Below are 25,501 nucleotides of genomic sequence, written 5' to 3'. Positions count from 1 at the left end.
GTAAATAGAGGTGAAAAAGACCCTTTTTACTACTCGACACCTTGCTTCCTTTGATTTCTTATCCTTATTTTTCCTTCCTTTCTCCAATGCTAGAATGCTCCAAGAAATCTCTAAGTGTGCAATAGTATGAGAGAATAGAGAGAATAGAGAGGGAAATCCAAAATTGATCTGACAAAAGTTTTGAACTGATCTTTAGAAGCCTTTTTATCAATGAGGCCTCTATTTTCTTCAATTTCCATTAATTTTCCTTCAATTTCCTCCTCACATGCAACTTTTGACCTTTCAACTTCCTTTTCTCATAATTTATTTTATTTTCATAAATAAAATGTCAATTAATGTATCTTTGCCTCTTCAATGTCTTTGTCATTTCATTTCTAAATTTCCTTATAGCCATAATAAACCAAATGAACACCCACAAGGATGTTTTGCCCAACATTCATCTTGTAATAAGTGCCCCATGACCTTGGTTTTATTTTTACCTTTATTAACTATATTACATGAACTTTTAACCCGGGGTTTATATATATATATATATATATATATATATATATATATATATATATTCCTTTTATAATTAAAAACATAATAATTTAAAATAAACTTATAATTTAGTTATTTTTTATGTTTTTTCTTAATCTTTCCAATGTGAAATGTATCATGACGTAACTGTTTTGATGTATATATTGGATTAATGTCTATCAACATTTACCAACCATTTAATTTATATGGCTACACTAGTATAGTAGTGACTAATCAATTAGTGAAGTTATCTAGCTAGGAGGATGAGCAGAGTTCTCTAGTTTGGTAGATTGATGCAAGTTATAAATGAGATGTGTTGTTGGTTTCAAAACTCAAGATTTTTTATTATTATTATTACATATACAAGTTATAATATGCCATGATTCATGAGAGATTATTTTATTTAAAACTACTTCATTTGAGATTATCAACGTGTTACGGTTCAAGTGGATTTGGCTTGCATATACTCTGTTATATTTAAATTAAGGTACTCTATAAGAAATAAAAATATATTTGCATCACTCTATTAATATGTCTAAACTTACCTACTTCCTTGTGGACATCCATGGCCAAAAAAAAATGTGTCGGTATATCATTGTAGTGATTGATATCATCAATGTTAATTAAGCACATGAGAGAGAATAGAACCAATAAAGCTCCATGCCACATACTGTGACTGAGAATTATGAGGTTCATTCTAAAAAATTAAATGACTAAAATAGGTTATATGGTCGTCACACAAGATTTGTAGGACCCTAAATGTGACCCCAAACTTTCACTATATTTTTTTATTAAGAATAAATAAATGACATATAATTCTAAAAAGAAAAATTACATCAATTTTAGTCCTTTTCAATATATCTCTTGTTATACATGCATATATAAAATGTAATCAAAACAACATTATAACATCAATTATCAATGTTCGTTATCACTTAAAAAAAATTACAACAATTATTTTGTTCACCCAAGTGAGTGTAGAATCTTTAATGTAGGTTAATCATGATATTTGTTCCTAACTTGAAGTTTCTCTAATGACCCATGCTTTTGTAATCACAAACGCTAGACCAAAGTTGATGACACACTCAATTGTTGACCCTACCAAAGGCAAAGTATTATTCTTCCCTTTGGCCCCTCAAACTGCAGTGGGGTTGTAGAAAGGAAAAGAGATCAATACTAGCTAATATGAATTGAGCCTCAAACCTGATAGCCCCAAATCAACAAGTACTTGAGATCACATGATCCACCACACGTGTAGTTGTATGCATTGCTATTGTTGTTTTATATTAGATAACACGATGATTATGCTATATGTTGCTAATGAGTATGTTATATGTTAACTTGTTGATTGTTAAATGAAAGTTAGCTTGATGATTCGGTTTTATGTTGTTGATGAGCATGATATATAGCTTATTGTTGTTATATGATATTAACTTGATTATTAGGGTTATTTCATTGAGACATTGATGTTATAATTTGGATTGGTCATATGCGTGACGGTTATGTTCATTGCCTTGAAGATCTTGATGTTATATGTATTGTGTTAACCTGGTTTGACCTATGCAGATGGTTATGGTTGCGATACTCAGGTATGAGCTGACATATTTTTGATATGGTGTCATACTAATCTACACTAATCATACATATGTGATTATTATGCATGAATGACAAATGCTTATGAGCTTGTAATATGAACATGTTAGTTAGTTATTGTTATGGATATCATGATTTATGTTGACATGTTGTAAAGTTATATCTCGCTAACTAGATTGATTATGCAAACAAGATAGCCTCCCCTAAGGTACACTAAGGTATGAGTTTGCTTATGTATTATACTTGGTGTTTCATAGTTGATTATGTCGTCTATTTGGTATTTGAGTGTTTGGTGCCTATTATGTCGTCTAATTGATTTATTTAACATGGTATGTTTGTGAGTTGGTTGAATGTTTGATGAATTGCATAATATGAGTATGTGTTCCAATGATCTTGTTTTAAGATGATTGTACTAAAATATATGTGTTGAGACAGTTGATATGTACTTGAGTATAGTAGGTGATAGTTGTAGTATTATGATTGATGACTATGAGTTGACTATGGATTATGACATGATTGTTAGTCTTGGTAATGGTTGATTTCAAATTAACAGATATGATTGTCTTTATATTTGGAACATGTGGTTGACATGTGTGAGCAGTTGTAGGGTAACATGCTTGGTATTAGCATGACAAGGTAATAGTTGATGTGTCTATATAACTAACAGTTGGGTGGTGTGACAGCATATAGTAAGCCTCAATTCCAACAAGGTAAAAAGGTAAAAGAAAGGAATTGGGCAAGAATTCCTTTGGCTATGTTTGGAAACCCTAATTTCGAACGAATGAGTGCTTTGCACACAGGAAGTCTTCTTAACCTTGATTTTGTCTAACATTATGTGGATATGTGCTATATTCATGAACATGTACTTGATAGGTATATTAGCTAGTCTTTAGCTACAAGTGGATCTGTTAAAGGATTGGAGTCCCTTAAGAGATGGTGTGGATGTGTTCAGTTGCAAGCAATGTGCTTAACACAACAAGATGATGTAACTTGTGTATTATTATGTTTATTTATGCACTAATAGTTATGTGTTAATGAAAGCATGATGCAGGGAGTTGCATGGAAAGAGAGGTTTCCATGAAATCTTGAAGAAGACTTGGGTTGAGCTTTCCCTGGGAACCATGGGGATTGAGTCATGGTGTTTGTTGTTAGTCTTGAACTTTTGGTCTTTTATGAATTTTTGAGTTTTATTTGTGGCTTTGTTTATGTCTAGTGTATGGCCATACCACTTTGTTTGCAGAGTCATGTTGTTATTGGTTTTTATGGTCTTCTTCTTGTTTGTTTCTTGTCTTGCCTTTTATGTTTTGAGTCTTGGGAATTGGTTGGCAAAGAGGAAAGTTGACAGAGCTCGGGGAGAGCTATGTGGTACCCGAAAGGTAATGTAAGATTCATATGAAGCTTTGTGCATGAGTAAGCGTAACGAAAGGTAAGACTATGATAGTTGATTGGAATGGTTGGGTCCATTGTGGTAAATGGACAATAGCAGTGCAGACACAAGAAAGGTAACCAAAAAAGGTAAAGTAAATGGATTTGAGGCATCAGATGCCTTGGCTATGTTGGGAATTATTATTCTCAATATCGTGCATGTTGTGCATGAATAAAGGAAGTTACCTTAACCTTGACCTTGATATCTGGTAATTATTTTATGATCATGATTGTGTTGAAGTTTATATATGTATACATGCATGTATGTATTTCGTTGTTTGACGGGATCATGATTGTTTTATGCTAATGTTTATATATGTATGTATGTATCCATGTATTTATGTTACTGTTTGATAGGGTTGTCAGTGATCATTCTTATGGAGGAATGATTGCTTATGCAGGAGAATGACATGAAGAGGTGCCTGGTCTTACGAGGAATTAATTGGGAAGAGTAGTCATGACAAATATACGAGGTCAATATCATGTAGATATGATTTGGTATTGTATATTTGTATCATGTCTATGTTTATGTTATGACAGGTAATGTTGAAGGATACATCAGCAAACTGAAAGCAGTGTCATCTACGGTATGCTAGGATAAGCATGGATGAGATACCGGAAGCAAGGTTTCTTGGTAAGGACAGTGTGGTTTTGGATGTGTGGTACTATTGTTGTGCAAACATTGTATATGTTGTACATGTTGCATCTATGATGTGTTCACTTGTGGTGTTGTGTGTGCATAGCATGTGTACATGTTATTTATGCAATGTTATGTACAGGATGGCACAAATAGGGTTGTGTGAATATTGCATATGGGGTGTTGTATACATATTGTACTGTCTTCATGATGTATATGCGGTGTGTGTGCATATGGTACTCTATGCATGTTGGATACGCAGTGTTGTGTGTGGATGATGCTACGTACATGTTGGATATGCGGTTCTATGTACATGTGGTGTTGCGTGCATGTTGTACATATGGTGCTATGTACATATGGTGTTGTGTGTATGATTGTACAAGTAGTGCTGTGAGAATTTGGTTTCGTGTACATGTTGTACATAGGGTGTTATGAGCATGCGGCGTTGTGTACATGTTGTGCATGTGATGCTATGTACATATGGTGTCGCATACACATCGTGCGTGTGGTAGTGTGTAAATGTGGTATTGTGTACATGTGGAATTGTGTACACGTTGTGCAGGTGGCATCGTGTACATGTGATTTTGTGCACACATTATGCAGGTGGTGCAGTGTACCGGTGGTACTATGTACATGTTGTACATATGGTACTAGTGCACGTGTGGTATTGTGTGCATGTCATACATGCTATGTTGAGGGCATGGGGTATTATGTATATGCATCATGTAGTCATGGTATTGCAGCGTGTGTACTCATTGTGTTGTACTCTATGTAGGTACATGTATTGGGTGGTATTTCACATCGGGTATAGATGGATGCATTGTATTTATACACTGGGTGTAGGTGTATGTGTTGTATGTAAAGTGTAGATGCATGTATTGCATGGTGTGGTATGTCGCGTGGTTGTATGTGTGTGATGCACACTATGCGTATGTGCACCTGGTGAAGGAGAAGGCACTGGGTGTTTGTTGGGTGTGGCAACCGATTCGATGTGTGTACATAAAGAACAAAGGCAGAAGTAAGGATCGATGAAGGATAAGTATCGGTATTGTATTTCAGTTTTAGTATGCATGTGATTTATGATTCTAGTCTAAGATGATTACATGTGATATATGATTTTGATTTATGATGGTTACATGTCATTTATGATTTTGATGCTTATGTTTTGAACTAACCTGATGTGATATTTTTATACATGTTGATTTGGTCAAAGATGTTAGTTTGACTTCTTGTGACAGGAAGTGAATAGGATTCCAAGTGTACCTTATTGACGAACTACCAATGAGGTATGATTTGAAGTTATTTCATTTTTTTTTTTTGAGTATAATGGAAGTTATGTTCTTGGTATAGGAAGCATGAACATGCCCAGTTGGGTGGTTGAAATCAACTACAAGAATTAGCAACAATAGTAAAGAAATTAGAAATGCAACAGCATGCTAATAGAGCACTTTAGAAGCAGGGCCATTATGGGACACTCATACCCAATTGTGTCCATTGATTACCATGAGCATGCTATGACCAGTATGATGGTTTTAAGGCAGGGATATTCCTTGGTTTTTGTATCTTCTGATGCGAGGAAGCCTTTCCAAGGGATGGACTCCCCAGGATGGGGATGCCAGTGGAACTTGGAAGGTGAGCGACTGCACAGAAGGGGTGATTGGATTCCCAAGGGAAAGTGTAGCAGAGAAGGGAAGGTCACAGATGGATTTGTTTTGGTCATTAGCATTGCCAAATGGAATCAGATGCACATTGGGAGTGCGCCTTGGAACAATGATTCAGTAACTGTTAACTGAGAGGACAAGTGGCACAGGATTATAATGCTGGACATTGGATGCAGATTTGGCTTTAGAGTGGATTTTGGACTTCCTAGGAGGGAGGTGAATCCTAGTATTACTTTGAGGGTGGAGGTGTGAGCCTCTGGATTCCCTTCTTGATTGATACAAACATCGTATCCTTTATTTGCTAGTTAAGCAAATGTGTATATGTGTATATCATTGTAAATGTTGTAATGAGCTGTGTTATAAAGCTCCAATATGTGGTACGGTTTTTATCTGGTCATGTTGTCACGATGTTTTGATTTTGAGCAGGTTTTTGTATTTTAATTACTACAACGAGCTATGTTATAAATCTCCATGGGCAGTATGTTTTGTTTTCAGTAGTCATGTTGGTTATAGGTGTCATTGAACCCCGAGGATGGTGTTCCCCGAAGGGGGAGGGTTCTGTAACAGCCCTGGTGAAAATTCCATGTAAAAATATATAAATACCATGAATGATGGGACACGTATTCCAAGATGAATGGTGGGTAGGACATCCTAGTGGGTGTTCATTTGGTTGTTTATGGCTAAGGAAATTGGCAAAGGCAATGGATAAGGAATTAAAGAGGCAAAAGGGTATTTTTGCACATTTATTTATGAAAATAATGGAAAATAGGAGAAAAAGGAGGTGAAAGGTCACAGGTTGCATGTGAGGAGGAAAATGAAGGAAAATCATGGAAAATAAAGAAAATAGAGGCCTCGTTAATAAAAAGGCTTTTGAGGACCAGCTAGGAAGCTTCTTCTTTTGAGAGTGAACCTTTTGTCAGTTTAGTTTTGGAATTCTCTCATTATTCTCTCTCTATCTCATACTCTTGGAGACTTAGAGTTTTCTTGGAGCACTCTTGGTGGGTGTAGCATACTTGGATTCTTGGAGCGAGAAGGAAAAGGAAGAGTAGGAAAGCATAAGAGGGCATCAGCATCAACAACTACATCATATTTCTTGCAGGTACCGAGTTGCATGTATGATTTCTTCACTAGTTTTGGCATGCATGGCACATGCATGGCACATGCATGTGCATTCTTGGTTATGATCTGTCATTGGCATGGAGGATTGCCTGGATCGATAATGGATTGCCTAGCCTTGCCATTTCCTGGATAGCCATGGTGATTGTGGGTTTACTTTCATTGCTTTGTTTTTGTTGGTTCTCATGTTTCCTTAGTTTGGGTTGAGTTATTAGTCCTGGAAGCCCTGGTTGAACAAACGCTCTGGAAGCCCTGTAATAGCTTGGTTGAGTTACTAGTTCTGGAAGCCCTGTAACAGCTTGGGTTGAGTTACTAGTCCTGGAAGCCCTAGTTGAACAAATGCTCTGGAAGACCTTGGTGGTTTGAGTTACTAATCCTAGAAGCCTTGGTTGGACAAACACTATGGAAGCCCTGTATAAGTTTTTGGGTTGAGTTACTAGTTCTAGAAGCCTTGGTTGGACAAACGCTCTGGAAGCCTTGTATAAGTTGTGGATTGAGTTACTAGTTCTGGAACCCTTGGTTGGACAAACACTCTGGAAGCCCTGGAAGGCTTGGATGGAGACCAATCTGATTATGGTTTTTGGTGATGTCCGCTCGTGAGGTGGAATCACTCTTTGATGGATTGAGGTGGGTGGCCTCTAGAAGCCCTAGATGAGTTTTGATTGATGTGTTCTCTGGGATCCAACATTCATGCTTGGAATATGGCACGGGGGTGATTGGCTGAAGAGAGACTTGGCTCATCCAATCTATGGTCGGGTGGAACGTGGTAGTCCCATCATCGGTTGGTTCATTTCATTTATTAATGAAAAATTCATTCCCTTGATTTTCATGTGCAAATGTACTGAAATATATATGGATTTTGATGGATGATATGTTTATTATATTTTTGTTCCTATTATGTTGTTTATATGCACATTTTCCCTGGAAGGTGTTACAGAGTGGTATCAGAGCATGGTTCAAACACTTGGACTGGATGGGCTCTATCATAGGTGAAATAAAGAACAAAGGTTAAATTTTAGACTTTTCTGTCATATCTGTTATAATTTTTCTTCTGTGGCTTATTAGAAGTTGAAAATTTGTCCATACTGAAGGTAAATCCCACTTATAATATGGTCAAACTTTCTGATATTGGTTCACAATACTTTAGGAATTATGATCTAAGGAAGAAGACCTTCCTGAATGCACCTTTAAACAGGCCATGTTGGAATTTTTGTAACAACTCATCTTTTGTAGGCTTTCAAAAGCTGAAAATTTGTCCACATTGAGGGGACACACCACTGATTATATGGTAGAAATTTCAGATATTGGGTCGCAATATTTTAGGAGATATGAGTAGAGGGAGTCGAGCCTTCTGAATGTTCCTAAAATCAAGCCTTGAATAAGTCACGCTGACATTTTCGTTATTTCTGGGCACTCTCAGGAAATTTTTCCACAATGAGGGGAAATCCCAATTATATGGTGATAAAAATTTCAGACATTTATTCGCTATATTGTAGGAGATATGACCAGTGGAAGTCGAGATTTCTGGATACTCCTAGAATTGTGCACCAAATAGGATTGTGTTGGTATTTTTGTTATAACTTTTCATCTATGAAATCTCAGAAGCTGAAACTTGAACCATAGTGAGGGATAATTCCACTAATCATATGGTTCAGTTTCCATAACTTGTACTACTATAGTTTAGGATATATGCATTTAATCATTTGCTATATTAGTTTGCATGCAAAGTGTTTGATGAAATGCTTAAATGGTTCAATGATTAATTGCATACAAACTGTTTGATAAAATGCACCAATGAGTATGTTGTTTGTGGTTGGGGATAATATTTATGTGTAATATTATTTTTGTAGTTGATATATTCTTACTTGTATGAAAATAGTTTTCTATATTAGTTTGCATGTAAAGTGTTTGAATAAATGCTTACATGCAAATGTAATAATATAGTAGTTGTTTGAAGAAAATGTAAAAGTATGGTAATTGTTTGAAGAAAATGTTATTTTTTGGATGGGATAGTATTGTAGTATGATAATATGGATGTAGCTTATCTATGTCTATTTGCATGCAAATAATTTGAAGAGTTGCATGTAAGGAATTTGAAAGGTTGCATGCAAAGAATTTGAAATTTGCATGTAAGGAAATGGAAAAGTGGCATGTTTTTAATTATTATGTTACAAGTGGAATAAGTGCAATGTTTTGAATTAATATCATACAAATGTATGAGAAATAAAAATCAATTTCTTTTCAAGTGTGGTTAAATTTAGTAGAGCTTTGGAGATCCCATTTCCATAATTGGACATTGGAGATCGGGCCATTATAGTAGCTTCCTCCTTCTACCTTAGTGTGGACCATGGATAGTAAGGGGGTATGCTTATAGGTTGTTAGTATTGGTGAAAGTTGATTTCAAATTAATAGACACGATGTCTTGATTTTTGGAACATGTGACTGACTGTGTATGAATTATATGTCGCTTACATGTTGATTTCATGATACCTACTTACATCCTTGTATGTTAGGTTACATTTTTTAATATTTTGATTACATGTATCAGTATTGTAGGTTGATTACAAGAATTGATCGCTTATGTTTGACTACATGCGTTTATGCATAGGTGTAGTTGATTTGGCATTTCTTATGCATATTGTTGGTTGCATGTGGCAATGCGTACAATAGAGTAATGGTTGTTGTCATGCATGAGGTCATGGTTTGTGTACTTGATATGGTCATGCATTGATGACTGGACTCTAGCTAGAATGATGCGTATATGGTTTGGTACTCATTTTTTATGTGTGTATATGCAGTTGTTATGCATGTATGGTCTTGGTTATGATTATGCATGTATAGTAGGTAAAACATGCCTTGTGAAGTCATTGTATGCAATTTAGGTCATCATGGTGCTATTGGATGTTATGATGCTAATGTGTTGGCTGAGATAGAGCAGGAGATGCAGATCATTATAATGAGGTTGCAACATTGGACTTTGGGGTAAGAGCAGATCGTCATACAGGTATTGTATGTTTGACATGCAGGTATGTAAGTTAAGGATTTTATATGCATTAGGTTTATATACATTAGGTTTATGTACATGTCTTTTGATGTTATGGTTACATTCATGATAGATGTTGGTTGATTAGTGTAGTTATATGCACATGTGTTGGATAGTCAAGAATGATAGTAACTTGTAGTTGTATGCATTGCTATTGTTGTTTTATATTAGATAACATGATGATTATACTATATGTTGCTGATGAGTATGTTATATGTTAACTTGTTGATTGTTATATGATAGTTATCTTGATTATTCGGTTTTATGTTGTTGATGAGCATGATATATAGCTTATTATTGGTATATGCTATTAACTTGATGATTAGGGTTATTTCATTGAGACATTGATGTTATAATTTGGATTGCTCATATGCGTGACGGTTATGTTCATTGCCTTGAAGATCTTGATGCCATATGTATTGTGTTAACCTAGTTTGACCTATGCAGATGGTTATGATTGCAATACTCAGGTATGAGCTGATATATTTTTGATATGGTGTCGTACTAATCTAGACTGATCATACATATGTGATTATTATGCATGAATGAAAAATGCTTATGAGCTTGTAATATGAACATGTTAGTTAGTTACTGTTATGGATATCATGATTTATGTTGACATGTTGTAAAGTTATATCTCGCTAACTAGATTTATTATGCGGACAAGATAGCCTCCCTTGAGGTACAATAAGGTATGAGTTTGCTTATGTATTATACTTGGTGTTTCATAGTTGATTATGCCGTCTATTTGGTATTTGAGTGTTTGGTGCCTATTATGTCATCTAATTAATTTATTTAACATGGTATGTTTGCGAGTTGGTTGAATGTTTGATGAATTACGTAACATGAGTATGTTGTCCAATGATCTTATTTTAAGATGATTGTACTAAAACATATGTGTTGAGACAGTTGATATGTACTTGAGTATAGTAGGTGATAGTTGTAGTATTATGGTTGATGACTATGATTTGACTATGGATTATGACATGATTATTAGTCTTGGTAACTGTTGATTTCAAATTAGTAGATATGATTGTCTTTATATTTGGAACATGTGGTTGACATGTGTGAGAAGTTGCAGGGTAAAATGCTTGGTATTAGCATGACAAGGTAATAGTTTATGTGTCTATATAACTAATAGTTGGGTGTTGTGATAGCATATAGTAAGCCTCAATTCCAGCAAGGTAAAAAGGTAAAAGAAAGGAATTGGGCAAGAATTCCTTTGGCTATGTTTGGAAACCCTAATTTCGAACAAATGAGTGTTTTGCGCACAGAAAGTCTTCTTAACCTTGATTTTGTCTGACATTATGTGGATATGTGCTATATTCATGAACATGTACTTGACAGGTATATTAGTTAGTCTTTAGCTACAAGTGGATCTGTTAAAGGATTGGAGTCCCTTGAGAGATGGCATGGATGTGTTCAGTTGCAAGCAACGTGCTTGGCACAAAAAGATGAGGTAACTGGTGTATTGTTATGTTTATTTATGCATTAATAGCTATGTGTTATTGAAAGCATGATGCAGGGAGTTGCATGGCAAGAGAGGTTGCCATGAAATCTTGAAGAAGGCTTGGGTTGATCTTTCCCTGGGAACCATGGGGATTGAGTCATGGTGTTTGTTGCTAGTCTTGTACTTTTGGTATTTTATGAATTGTTGAGATTGATATGCAGCTTTGTTTATGTCTAGTGTATGGCCATACCACTTTGTTTGTGGAGTCATGCTGTTATTGGTTTTTATGGTCTTATTCTTGTTTGTTTCTTGCCTTTCCTTTTATGTTTTGAGTCTTGGGAATTGGTTGGGAAAGAGGAAATTTGACGGAGCTCGGGGAGATCTGTGTGGTACCCAAAAGGTAATGTAAAATTCAAATGAAGCTCTGTGCATGAGTAGTCACAGCGGAAGGTAAGACTATGATAGTTGATTGGACCGGTTGGGTCCATTGTGGTAAATGGACAGTAGCAGTGCAGACACAAGAAAGGTAACCAAAAAGGTAAAGAAAATGGATCTGAGGTGTCAGATGCCTTGGATATGTTGGGAATTATTATTCTCAATATCATGCATGTTGTGCATGAATAAAGGAAGTTCTCTTAACCTTGACCTTGATATCTGGTAATTATTTTATGATCATGATTATGTTGAAGTTTATATATGTATACATGTATGTATGTATGTCGTTGTCTAACAGGATCATGATTATTTTATGCTAATGTTTATATATGTATGTATGTATCCATGTATCTATGTTACTGTCTGACAAGGTTGTCAGGGATCATTCTTGTGGAGGAATGATTTCTTATGTAGGAGAACGACATGAAGAGGTTCCTGGTCTTACGAGGAATCAATTGGGAAGAGTAGTCACGACAAATATACGAGGTTAGTATCATGTGGATATGATTTGGTATTGTATACTTGTATTATGCCTATGTTTATGTTATGACAAGTAATGTTGAAGGATACATCAGCAAAGTGAAAGCAGTGTGGTCTGCGGCATGCTAGGATAAGCATGGATGAGATACCAGAAGCAAGGTTTCTTGGTAAGGACAGTGTGGTTTTGGATGTGTGGTACTATTGTTGTGCATACGTTGTATATGTTGTACATGTTGCATCTATGATGTGTGCACTTGTGGTGTTGTGTATACATAGCATGTGTACATGTTATTTATGCAATGTTATGTACAGGATGGCACAAATAGGGTTGTGTGAATATTGCATATGGGGTGTTGTATACATATTGTATTGTCTTCATGATGTATATGTGGTGTGTGTGCATATGGTGCTCTGTGCATGTTGGATATGTAGTGTTGTGTGCAGATGATGCTATGTACATGTTGGATATGCAGTGCTATGTACATGTGGTATTGCGTGCATGTTGTACATATGGTACTATGTACATATGGTGTTGTGTGCATGATTGTACAAGTGGTGTTGTGAGCATGTGGTCTCGTGTACATGTTGTACATAGGGTGTTATGAGCATGTAGTGTTGTGTACATGTCGTGCATGTGATGCATGTGATTCTATGTACATATGGTGTCGCGTACACATCGTGCGTGTGGTACTATGTACATGTGGTATTGTGTACACACTGTACAATGGTGTAGTGTACATGTGGCGTTGTGTACATGTTGTGCAGGTGGCACTATGTACATGTGATTTTGTGCACACAATGTGCAGGTGGTGCGGTGTACCAGTGGTACTGTGTACATGTCGTACATATGGTACTAGTGCACGTGTGGTATTGTGTGCATGTCATACATGCTATGTTGAGGGCATAGGGTATTATTTATGTGCATCATGTAGTGGTGGTATTGCGGCATGTGTACTCGTTGTGTTGTACTCTGTGTAGGTACATGTATTGGGTGGCATTTCACATCAGGTATAGATGGATGCATTGTATTGTATACACTGGGTGTAGGTGTATGTGATGTATGTCAAGTGTAGATGTATGTATTGCATGGTGTGGTATGCCGCGTAGTTGTATGTTTGTGATGCACACTATGCATATGTGCACCTGGTGGAGGAGAAGGCACTGGGTGTTTGTTGGGTGTGGTAACCAATCCGGTGTGTGTACAGAAAGAACAAAGGCAAAAGTAAGGATCGATGAAGGATAAGTATCGGTATTGTATTTCGGTTTTAGTATGCATGTGATTTATGATTCTGGTCTATGATGATTACATGTGATCTATGATTTTGATTTATGATGGTTACATGTCATTTATGATTTTGATGGTTATGTTTTGAGTTAACCTGACGTGATATTTTTATACATGTTGATTTGGTCAAAGATGTTAGTTTGACTTCTTGTGATAGGAAGAAAACATGATTCCAAGTGTACCTTATTGACAAACTACCAATGAGGTATGATTTGAAGTTATTTCAATTTTTTTTTGAATCTAATGGAAGTTATGTTCTTGGTACAGGAACCATGAACATGCCCAGTTGGGTGGTTGAAATTAACTGCAAGAATTAGCAGCAATAGTAAAGAAATTAGAAATGCAACAGTATGCTAGTAGAGCACTTTAGAAGCATGGCCATTATGGGACACTCATACCCAATTGTGTCCATTGATTTCCATGAGAATTCTATGATCGGTATGATGGTTTTAAGGTAGGGATATGCCTTGTTTTTTGTATCTTCCGATGTGAGGAAGCCCTGCCAATGGATGGACTCCCTGGGATGGGGGTGCCAGTGGAACTTGGAAGGTGAGTGACTGCACGAAAGGGGTGATTGGATTCCCAAGGGACTGTGTAGCAGAGAAGGAAAGGTCACAGATGGACTTATTTTGGTCATTAGCATTGCCAGATGGAATCAGATGCAAATTGGGAGTGCGCCTTTGAACAATAAGCCACTAACTGTTAACTAAGAGGACAAATGGCACAGGATTATAGCGTTGGATATTGGATGCAGATTTTACTTTACAGTGGATTTTGGACTTCCTAGGAAGGGGGTGAATCCTGGTATTACTTTGAGGGTGGAGGTGTGAGACTCTGGATTCCCTTTTTGATTGATACAAACATCGTATCCTTTGTTTTATGGTTAATAAAATGTGTATATGTGTATATCAGTGTAAATACCATAATGAGATGTGTTATAAAGCTCCAATATGCGGTATGGTTTTTATCTGGTCATGTTGTCACGATGTTTTGATTTTGAGCAGGTCTTTCATTTTAAATACTGCAACGAGTTGTGTTATAAATCTCCATGGGCAGTATGTTTTGTTTTCAGCAGTCATGTTGGTTATAAGAACCCCGAGGACAGTGTTCTCCCAAGGGGGAGGGTTCTATAACAGCCCTGGTGAAAATTCCATGTAGAAATATATAAATACCACAGATGATGGGACACGTATTCCAAGCTGAATGATGGGTAGGATATCCTAGTCGGTGTTCATTTGGTTGTTTATGGCTAAGGAAATTTTCAAAGGAAATGGCTAAGGCATTAAAGAGGCAAAAAGGTATTTTGGCACATTTATTTATGAAAATAATGGAAAATAGGAGAAAAAGGAGGTGAGAGGTCACAGGTTGCATGTGAGGAGGAAAATGAAGGAAAATAATGGAAATAAAGAAAACAGAAGCCTCATTAACAAAAAGGATTTTGAGGATCAGCTGGGAAGCTTCTTCTTTTGAGAGTGAACCTTTTGTCAGTTTAGTTTTGGAATTCTCTCATTATTCTCTCTCTCATACTCTTGGAGACTTAGAGTTTTCTTGGAGCACTCTTAGTGGGTGTGGCATACTTTGATTCTTGGAGCGAGAAGGCAAAGGAAGAGTAGGAAAGCACAAGAGGGCATCGGCATCAGCAACTACATCAGATTGCTTGCAGATACCGAGTTGCATGTATGATTTCTTCACTAGTTTTGGCATGCATGGCACATGCATGTGCTTTCTTGGTTATGATTTGTCATTGGCATGGAGGATTGCCTAGATAGATAATGGATTGCCTAGCCTTTCCATTTCCTGGATAGCCATGGTGATTGTGGGTTTACTTTCATTGATTTATTTTTTTTGTTTCTAATTTTTCCTTAGCTTGGATTGAGTTATTAGTCCTGGAAGCCCTGGTTGAACAAACGCTCAGGAAGCCTTATAACAGCTTGGGTTGAGTTACTAGTCCTGGAAGCCCTAGTTGAACAAACGGTCTAGAAGCCCTGTAACAGCTTGGGTTGAGTTACAACAACTTGGGTTGAGCTACTATTCTTGGAAGCCCTGGTTGGAAAAACGCTCTGGAAGCCCTTGGTGGGTTGAGTTACTAGTCCTGGAAGCCTTGGTTGGACAAACGCTCTGGAAGTCATGTATAAGTTGTGGGTTGAGTTACTAGTTCTAGAAGCCTTGGTTGGACAAATGCTCTGGAAGCCCTATATAAGATGTCGGTTGAGTTACTAGTTCTGGAAGCCTTGGTTGGAAAAACACTCTGGAAGCCCTGGAAGGCTTGGATGGAGACCAATCTGATTATGGTTTTTGGTGATGTCCGACTGTGAGGTGGAATCACTGTTTGATGGGTTGAGGTGGGTGGCCTCTGGAAGCCCTGGATGAGTTTTGATTGATGTGTTCTCTGGGATCCCACATTCATGCTTGGAATATGGCACGAGCGTGATTGGCTGAAGAGAGACTTGACTCAGCCAATCTATGGTCAGGTGGAACGTTGTAGTCCCATCACTGGTTGGTTCATTGCATTTATTAATGAAAAAATCATTCCCTTGATTTTCATGTGCAAATGTACTGATATATATATATGGATTTTGATGGCGGATACGTTTATTGTATTTTTGTTCCTATTAAACTATTCATATGCACATTTTCCCTGGAAGGTGTTACAGAAGAGTCAAATTTTGCTCCCCAAGTTCTTAAATACTCTTTTTGATGCCCATATTGCAACTTGGTCAACCTGGCTTTGATACCAAACTGCTCTGAAAGTGGAATAGGTGATTTATGCCTCTCTTTCCAAAATACGATGAAACAAAAACTAGGACCATGTTGACAATTTGCGAGCATGAAAGTGGGTCTTCAAAAGCAACATGTTTGTTCAGTGTCACTTCAAACATGAATTAGTTCTCATGTGTAAGTTAATCATAATGAACAACACATATAATTCACATAGACATAAAGAAGAAGAAACACAAAGTTTGATGATGGAGTTCACCCCTCCTGGGATACATCTCCGAGTCTATCAACATGACTAGACCACTCATATTTCAGGGTAAAAATGAATACATAAAGTATGTTGATGACCATGTGGCTATTTCCCCTTCAAGGAAATGTTCTCCTACAAATAACTCTCACCATAAAATAACATGAAAACCTACAATCATCACGTAAACTACATGTTATCACTCAGGTTGTCCCTTGGCTCCTTAAGGGATACGGCCAAGGTAACCACAAACCAATCTTTGGACTGCAGGTCTTAGCCTACCTGCAATCAGAGAGGGCTCTCTCTTTGTGCTTTAACTTTGTTTTGGGTTGATTTTAGGCTAGTTATATGCTTCTTTGGGTTTTTGTTTTAATTTTTGGTGGGATGATTGATGTTTTCAAGTAGGGAGGCATGCATAGTGTAAGAGGTTCAAACCATTGGGCATGGAGTCATGGAATCGGGCTGCTGGTGCGTTTTCTTGGTCACAAGAGGAATATAGAGCAGGATAGCTACACATGAAACAATCTTTCAAGTTAAAAGGATGAAATGAAGGCTAAGGAATGAAAGGCAACTAAGAATCTCTCATTCAACTTAGCAGAGGGAAGGCGAGTGAACTATATCTAAGAGCAGTCAAGAATTCCTAAATAACAGTCATACATGAATGAAACAGAGCAAATACGAGCCATGAGGAATTCATATTTATGCCTGAATCAGAAGAAAACATATAGAAGTCATAGAAACTGAGCATAGAGTGCAGCCACGCAAATTCTAAGCTAATCTTTCTTTCTGTAACTTAGATGGTGATATATGTATGATATAAACATATATGAATTGAAAACAGAGGTAAGAAACACTTATTGGGCCATGTAGCAGCGCAAGAATTCTATATTTCACTCTTCAGCCATTAATAACACAACAGACAGTCCATCCTCCAAGCTTTTCAGCAGTCTTTGATTATAGAAATTCTCAAACATACAGTGCGAGTCCCGAATCAGGATTATCCACCAACTCCCCCCTTTAAACAATGAATTAGGGGGTTTATATAGGGAAAATATCTAAAATATCTATTACAGCAGATCTTAAACAGATCTGAGGGAAATGAGTTCTTTAATCTAATCTTGTCCTGAAATTAATGCAAGAAGATGTCTATTTGAGCTGCGCTGGAGGTAGCTGCATCAAAATGAGTTAATATCTGTCCTTATGGCTCGATGTAGTGTTTCTGTAATAACTGTGCTTTGGGCTTCGATTCCCTGCTCTTGAGTGGCTTTGATGTGCATTAACTGTGATCTGAGAGCCTTAAATGGCTTCACCGCTTTCTTTGACTTTGCTTGGGGGCCTTTAATGTTCACCTGCTTCGATCTGATACTCTTTGCCGCTTCACTGATACTCTTCAATTTAATCGAGGCTTCATCTTTCCTCTGATACTCTTTTACAGTTGAATCGGGCCACTTTCTCTCCCTTGACGTGTTTGAAACTATCAAATCGCCCCTTTACTACCCTTTCAAGGCAAAAATGGCTGCTGCAAATGCTTTTCGTGGCCTGTAGAATGTTATCAGCGCTGGTTGATTTGAATAGGAATCATAAATGAAGAATTTCTGTCAAACTGCGAGTTTTCAGGCCCGCTGATAGCCGAGTAACAGGCGGCCTTCCATTTTGATCATTTTTTCTTAATCGCGCATCGAAAATTGCCTCAGTTTCTCATTCTGGGCATCCTTTTGCTACGATTTGCGCCCTTCGCGCCTTCTTTCAGTGATGACATCAGCAGTGGGTCCCAGTATGGCAGTGACGTGGCAGGGTGATGTGGCAGTACGGCAGGGATTAAATCGGCGATCGGCAATCGGCGGGGACAGGGGGTGATGGCTTTTATATGTGTGAGGCGATGGGAGCGATCACCGATATCAGACAAAGCGATAAGGCATGCGGCTGTGCGAAAATGGGAAATATTGCGGAAATGAGTGGATCGCGATGCGATATGCTTTCGGGTGCGATAGCAATATCGCGTCGGCGAATGAGAGGGGGGATATATATACAGGTACAGAAACATTGCGACTGCCGATCGCGAAATCGCATCGGTGAATTGATATCGGGGAGTTATAAAAGGGGGGCCGATGAATGAATGCTGCGACCTCTGACAGCGATATCGCGTCGGAGGGGAGGAAAACTCATCGGAGGAAACACTCAATCGGAAGAGGGTTAATGTGATCAGAAAATGATTTATGTGATCGGAAAAGGCTTTTTAAAGCTTTGGAAGGGTTCTTGAGGCCTCGGAAGGGGGCCGATAACCAAAGAAGAGGGATTTCATGCCTTGGAAGGAGTCCAAAGACACTTTGAGGGAGTTTTTAAGAAGCAAAACTGAGGGTTCTTACTAAGTTTCAGGCAATCTTAGTAATTCCCAAGCATATTTATGGTTATATTTCAACCAGAGGAGGGGATATATTAAATAAGGGAGCTATTTAGTGCTTGTTAATAAGGGGGAGGGGAAATAGATAGGAATTTACATAATATTGTTAGAAGTTAATATGGATTTTTGCGAAGAAAGCGCTAAGGATAAAAATCCTAGGCTTTAAAGGGGAAACAGGACCTGTATAAAAATATAAGCATCCTTTAAGCAAATCAGATCTTTACTTAGGCAAATGCTGTGGAATATGATGAATTTTTAAAGATATTAAGGAAATCTTAACATCTTTCGGGGAAGTTAATGAATTGTTTGGGAGAAAGGAAGAAAGGGAAGTTAATCATGCCTTGCTTGAGCTGCTCCAAGGGAAAACTGTCTTGTACTTGTGATCTGAAGTAAAATAACACTTTGAAATACAAAATTGATCACACTTATTGATTCTGCAACCTCAAACTACTTACCCAGCCTACTTTCCTAACATTTTTTCTTCTATTTGGTTTGGGTGCACTTAGACTTGCAGACCTTGATTATCTTCTTTTCTTTTGACTGCCCTCCTATCTAAATGTACCCTTATCTCTTCCGGGGCTCAGATTAAACAGTTGAGCACCCTTGTTTCTCTGTCTATCTACTCATCTGCCAAGATTAAGCTGTTTGGACAGATATTCATTCTCTATCTTCTAAAACAAGCAATTGAAACCTAGGGAAGCCAAGATTAAGCTATTTGGCTTTCCTTTAACTAAAAAATTCTTCAAAAATGGAATAACTTCATCAAAATTGGAATATAGCAGTGGCATTTAGACTGGCACACTTTCATAGCCTCTTCTTTGGCCTCTTTCTGGAAATATGGAACCTTGCAGCATGAAAAGATGACATATTTGGCATGTAAAAATGTCGATCATGAAAGATGAATACCTGTTGCAACAGGAGGCTAACAGTGGCTCCACTTGGGGATGGATTTTCCTTGTGAAAAGCCAAGAACAGCAGGTCAGACTGCCTTGATTTTCTATTGTTGCTGTAGAGTGAAACTTCCCTTGTGTTGGCTGTCAAATGATTGAAACTTTTGAAACCTGAACACAGCATTCTTATAAACTGAATTTTTATACAATAGCAGCACCGCCTGCTTTCTTCTGCGTGCCCTATCATTACATGCACCTCTGCCTGAGAACCTGCCTTTAAAGAACTTTGCTGCGCTGTTCTAATATTCTGCCTGTTGTACAAAAAATAAAAGTGTTGATAATACACAAATATCAGTATACAAAGGGATATATACAAAGCTGCGTTATATTCAACAAATGGGATCATGATAATGCTTTAACATTCGGCCATTAACAGGGCCTTCTTCAGCTGTGCTGCCATCCAAACACTTCAGAAAATATGTGTTGTTACCTTGAACAACAGAAATAATAAAGGGGCCTTTCCACAAAAAATCAAACTTGTCATGCTTTCCTTTGTCCTCTCTTCTTGAATCCCATTTTAAGACTTTGCCGCCTATGCAGAAATCTTCAGCCTTGGTTCTTTTGTCAAACATTTTCTTGAGCTTCTCTTGTAAGATCTGAGCTCTGTCGTACACTTGCTCTCTTGTTTGCTGCAAATGGATAGTTTGGTTTATTCTTCTTTGGATATCATTTGGTTCTGCCTAAATCTCTTGCAGCAATTTGATAACAGGGATTCCCAAAGAAGAGGGGAACTTGGCCTCCATGCCATAGACTAACTCATATGGGCTCATTCCTATGGACCTCTTGGTTGACAATCTGTCTGCCCATAGGGCATTTACAAGTTTTTTGTGCCAGTTCTTCTTGTTCTCCTCCAAGACTTTCTTAATGATGTTAATCAGACTTTTGTTGGATGATTCGGCCAAGCCATTACCTTGAGGGTAATAGGTTGTGGAGTGACCCAAGGTAATGTGGAATTTGTGGCAAAAACTGATCATTTTCTTGGATTTGAAGGCAGCAGCGTTATCTGTAATGATCTTCTCAGGACAGCCAAATCTAGACAAAATGTTGGTTTCAAGGAATTGGATAATGGTGGAGTCATTGGCTTGCCTACATGGGATGGCTTCAATCCACTTGGTAAAGTAATCTGTGGCTGTTAGAATCCACTTATGTTGGCCAGAAGAGGATGGATGGATTTCTCCAATGAATTCAAGACCCCATTGTTGAAATGGTTTCTCGGTTGAAATAGGCTTAAGGGGCAAGGGCAGAAGCTTTCTTTTGCCTTCAAAGATTTGGCATTTGTGGCATGAAACAGCAAACTTTCTCACATCAGCAAACAAAGAGGGCCAATAGAAACCAGCCCTGAGTATCTTGTCAGCAGTGGACTTCCAGTATAAGTGCCCTCCACAGTCCCCTGCATGGAATTCTTTCATGACATTGTCAATTTCATTCATAGTTAGACAATTCAGCAATATTCCTTCATGATTTTTCCAAAACAGGGCACTATCTAAGACACAAAACTTTGATGCTTTCATCTTTAAAAATCTCTTTTTGGTTCTGGACAACCCTGGAGGAGCACACAGGTTTAACAATATAAAACATATATCAGCATACCATGGGGATTGCAAAAAAGCTTGACTGATCTGTGGAGTCGCCAGCTCTTGTTCATTGTCCAGTTGATTAATGTCTAAGGCTTGAAAATTGGTTTCGAACATCAGTTTGGCTAATCCTTGTCCCTTTATCAGCTTGGTGGGTTTTATCTCAATGTCATACTCAAGGATATTGGCAATCCATTTGCCTCTTTTTCCTTCTATGCCTTCTTGGGTTAATATGTCTTTTACAACAGTGTTTGGCACATAAGCAATCACATGTGAATACAAAATGTAAATTCTGAAATCTTTGATTGCTTTAACAAGGGCATATGCTTGCTTCTCCATGATTTGGTACTTCAAGGGTGCATCTCTAAGGGCTCGGCTGAAAAAAGCAATTGGCTTTTCATTTCCTTGGTCATCCTTTTGCAAAAGAACAGCAGCTATGGTGTGTTCAGATGCAAATGAAAATATGATGAAATCCTTATCAAATTGAGGGCTTGTGAGCACTGGGGCTTGGGTTAAGGCAGACTTTATGCCCTCAAAGGCTTGCTTGGCCTCTAAAGTCCATTTTACCTTGGAATCCTTCTTTAACAATTTATTTAGCATTCGTATCAGCTTGGCCAAGTTTGGGATAAATCTCCGTAGGAAATTGATCTTTCCTAGGAATGCTTGCAATTCTTTGATGTTTCTTGGATAAGGGATTTGAAGGATGGCTTGAATTCTTTCGGGATCAATTCTAATCCCATCTTTTGAAATGATATGGCCTAATAATTTGCCTTCTTCAAGGCCAAATAAAGACTTCTTGGGGTTCAAGGAAATACCATATTTCCTACATGTTAGGAACACTTGTCTCAAATGTTTTAGGTGTTGTTGATCAGATTTTGAGAAAGGAGTAAGGTCATCAAGGTAAACCACTAGGAAATCATGAATTTCTTTGGCAAATGAAATTTCCATGGCCCTTTGAAAGGTAGCACCTGCATTCTTTAGTCCGAAAGGCATCTTCACATACTTAAATGTTCCCCACAGTGTTGTAAAGGTTGTCTTGTCTTGGTCATCCGGGTGAACGAGTATTTGATTAAAACCTAAAAAGTCGTCTAGCAAAGAAATTCTTGAAGACCCCACTACTCTTTGTAGAATGTGGTCCATTTTTGGCAGAGGGTAGTGATCTTTAAGGGAGACTTGGTTCAGATTTCTCAAGTCCACGCATAGTCTAATCTCCCCTGTTTTCTTCCTTGTGGGAACAAGATTAGATACCCATTCTGAAAATCTAATGGGTGCTATGATACCAGCCTCAAACATTCTTTTCACTTCTTTCTCAATCAAAGGGAGAAGCACAGGATTGATTCTCCTTAGTTTCTATTTGAAGGGCTTTTGATTTGGATTTAAGGGAATGGTATGTTGAATAACGGAGGTGTCATAGGACTTAAGGTCCTCATAACTCCAGGCAAATACATCTTGAAACTCTTTAAATAAATCAACATATTTTGGTTTTTGATCTGGAGGCAAAGACCTGGACAGTTTAATCATTTTGGGCTTCTCTGCTGTCCCAATATTACAGTCTTCCACAGCAGCGTTTAAGGGTTGTATCTTTGGCTTTTTGGGGACATCGTTTGAATCAAATATGTCTTCTAATGGAGTGAGGCCAGCAGGTAGAAAATTGTCCTTTAAATCAATGACTTCGGCCTCTGCTTCAGCTATTTTTTCTGAATGCAGTTGCTTCAGCTCTTTCATGTTTTTCTCATCAAAAATGGTTGGGTGCAGCATTTGATTCGTTGTTTCAGCTGTTATAGTTTGCTCATTTTGGCTCATTTTCTGCTGTAGGTCATTCATGGCATCTTCATCAATGTTTAAGCTTGAGAATTCTTGCTGTAAGGTAAGAAAATTATTGATTTGAGCATCATCCTCAAACACTTGCCAATCTTTGATATTGTTAGGCATAGTAGGCATGTGCTTTATCTTAGCAGTAAAGTGGTAATTGGGTTCAAAGGGCAGCTTGCAAGTGCTAGCAAAAGTAGCTAGACTATGAGCATGCATGTTATGGCTTCTAGAAATTTTAGCAAGCTTGGATTCGGTGAAGGAATTGAGTATTTCTGTGGCAGCAGACCTATAAGCTCTCAGCCTATTGTCATTAGTAAGAAAGTTACCTTTCATCTATTGAATAATCAAATCGGAGTCACCTAGAATGGACACTTTTGCAGCTCCTAGAGCTTTGAGCAGTTTAAGGCCTAATAAGAGAGCCTCATACTCTGCCATGTTATTGGTACATTTAAAGTTTAGTCTATAAGCATGACCCTCTGCATGGTTGTTATGTGTATTGTGAATCCATATTCCTTCCCCTGCTCCTAGCTTGTTAACAGAACCATCAAACTCTAAATACCATGTGATTTCTTGCTTGTGGTTAGTATTAAGAGTTTCAGTCATTTTAGGATTGGGTGGACCTTGGTTTTGTGCTTCATGTGGTTCTTCTTGTATGTTGGTTGTACTAACAGTTTCATGGGTCTGGGCAACCGATTCTTGATTTATGCATGTTTCTTGTTCTAAAGGCAAAGGCATCTCATCAGTGAGAGGGCAACTATTATCATTGAACAATATAAAGGAATCCATATCAGAATGGACTGAGTAAATGGGAAAGTTTTGGGGTTTTTCCTCACTACTTACCACATACTTCATCAGTGTTTCTCTGTACAGTCTCTTTGGTTGTCCAAAGACTGAAATAGTGGCATAGGAGAGGTCTAGCTGGAGAGATCCTTGGAGTTTTTCTCCCCAAGATCTTGATAAGAGCATGCCGTACTTTGGTGGAATGTCAGCAACCACCACGTCCATTAGGATCGTTTTGTTGGGAAATTGGACTAAAGACACACAAAGGTCTTTGATTAAGCCTAAACACTTGACCTGACTAGAATCAAATGAGAACAAGTCTTTGTAGGGTCTAGTGACATCAAGGTTTAGCTTCTCCATTACAGCTCTGGGCATCAGATTGTGTGAAGCACCTGAATCAAACATAGCATTGTGTAACACTTTATCATGAATGTGCAAACTGACATAAAAGGGTAGAACAGCTCCATGTCCTGATTTACCATTGACTTCAGGACCAAAAAGTAATTCAGGTTGATTATCTAAGACATTAACATCATCCCTGTTCTCTGGCATTTGCAGTGATCTTTTGATTTGCTGTCTGTACACTTCGTGTTTGGCAAGCTCAGAGAGAGGAATAGATATTTTTAATTTACCAATTTCTACTTCTAAATCAAACGGTTTTTCTGACTGTGCTTTAGTATTGTGACTAACAGATTTTCCTTTTTCAATTGTATCTTCAGTGGTCTTCTCTTGATTATCAGTGATTTCTTGAGATTGTTCTGTTTTGGGAAGGCTTTGAGAAGTGCTATTTACATTGTCTTTTGAGGGAAAGGATACAAAAAGCTGGTTATTAGAGGGTTGTATGTTAGATACATCCTCTATGGTTACTTCTTTTAATTTCGGGTCTGTTTTGTCAGCAGGTTCTGTGATAGCGGTCTTGTCCTTTACTTTCTTAGGCTGCTTGGCATCCTTTGGCTTGATGGGGTCAGACACGTCAATGGTTCTTGTTCTCAATTTGTATTGTTTATGGACTTCGTAGACAGCTGAATCATGGTCATCTTGGTCTTCTTGGGTTAGGAATACTTGTTGTTCACTTTTCAAACCCATCAAGTTTATGTGAGTGTCCTCTACCTGCTCACTAGATGTGGATGCTTCAGCATAGTTTTCATGAAAAGGAGGTCTTATATCATGGTCAGGACTTGCCCTTCCAACGTTGGGGTTCTGATTTTTTCTAAAGTTTGGATTTCTAATAGGGTTGTTTTGTTGTCCTTCCCATGAGGCTTTTCTTTCAATAGTTCCCATTCTATTTTCAAAGCTGTCCATACCTTTGATGATTGTGTCCAATTTTTGCTCAAAGGCTGAAGGTTCATCTTTGAAAGTGGTTCTTCTCTCAGCT

The sequence above is a fragment of the Pinus tabuliformis genome, chromosome X (assembly GCF_031772625.1).
Source record: "Pinus tabuliformis cultivar Carrire ecotype Pingquan chromosome X, CPIR1, whole genome shotgun sequence".
Lineage (NCBI taxonomy): Eukaryota > Viridiplantae > Streptophyta > Pinopsida > Pinales > Pinaceae > Pinus > Pinus tabuliformis.
The sequence above is the reverse complement of the archived record's forward strand: the minus strand, read 5'-3'. Positions refer to the sequence as shown.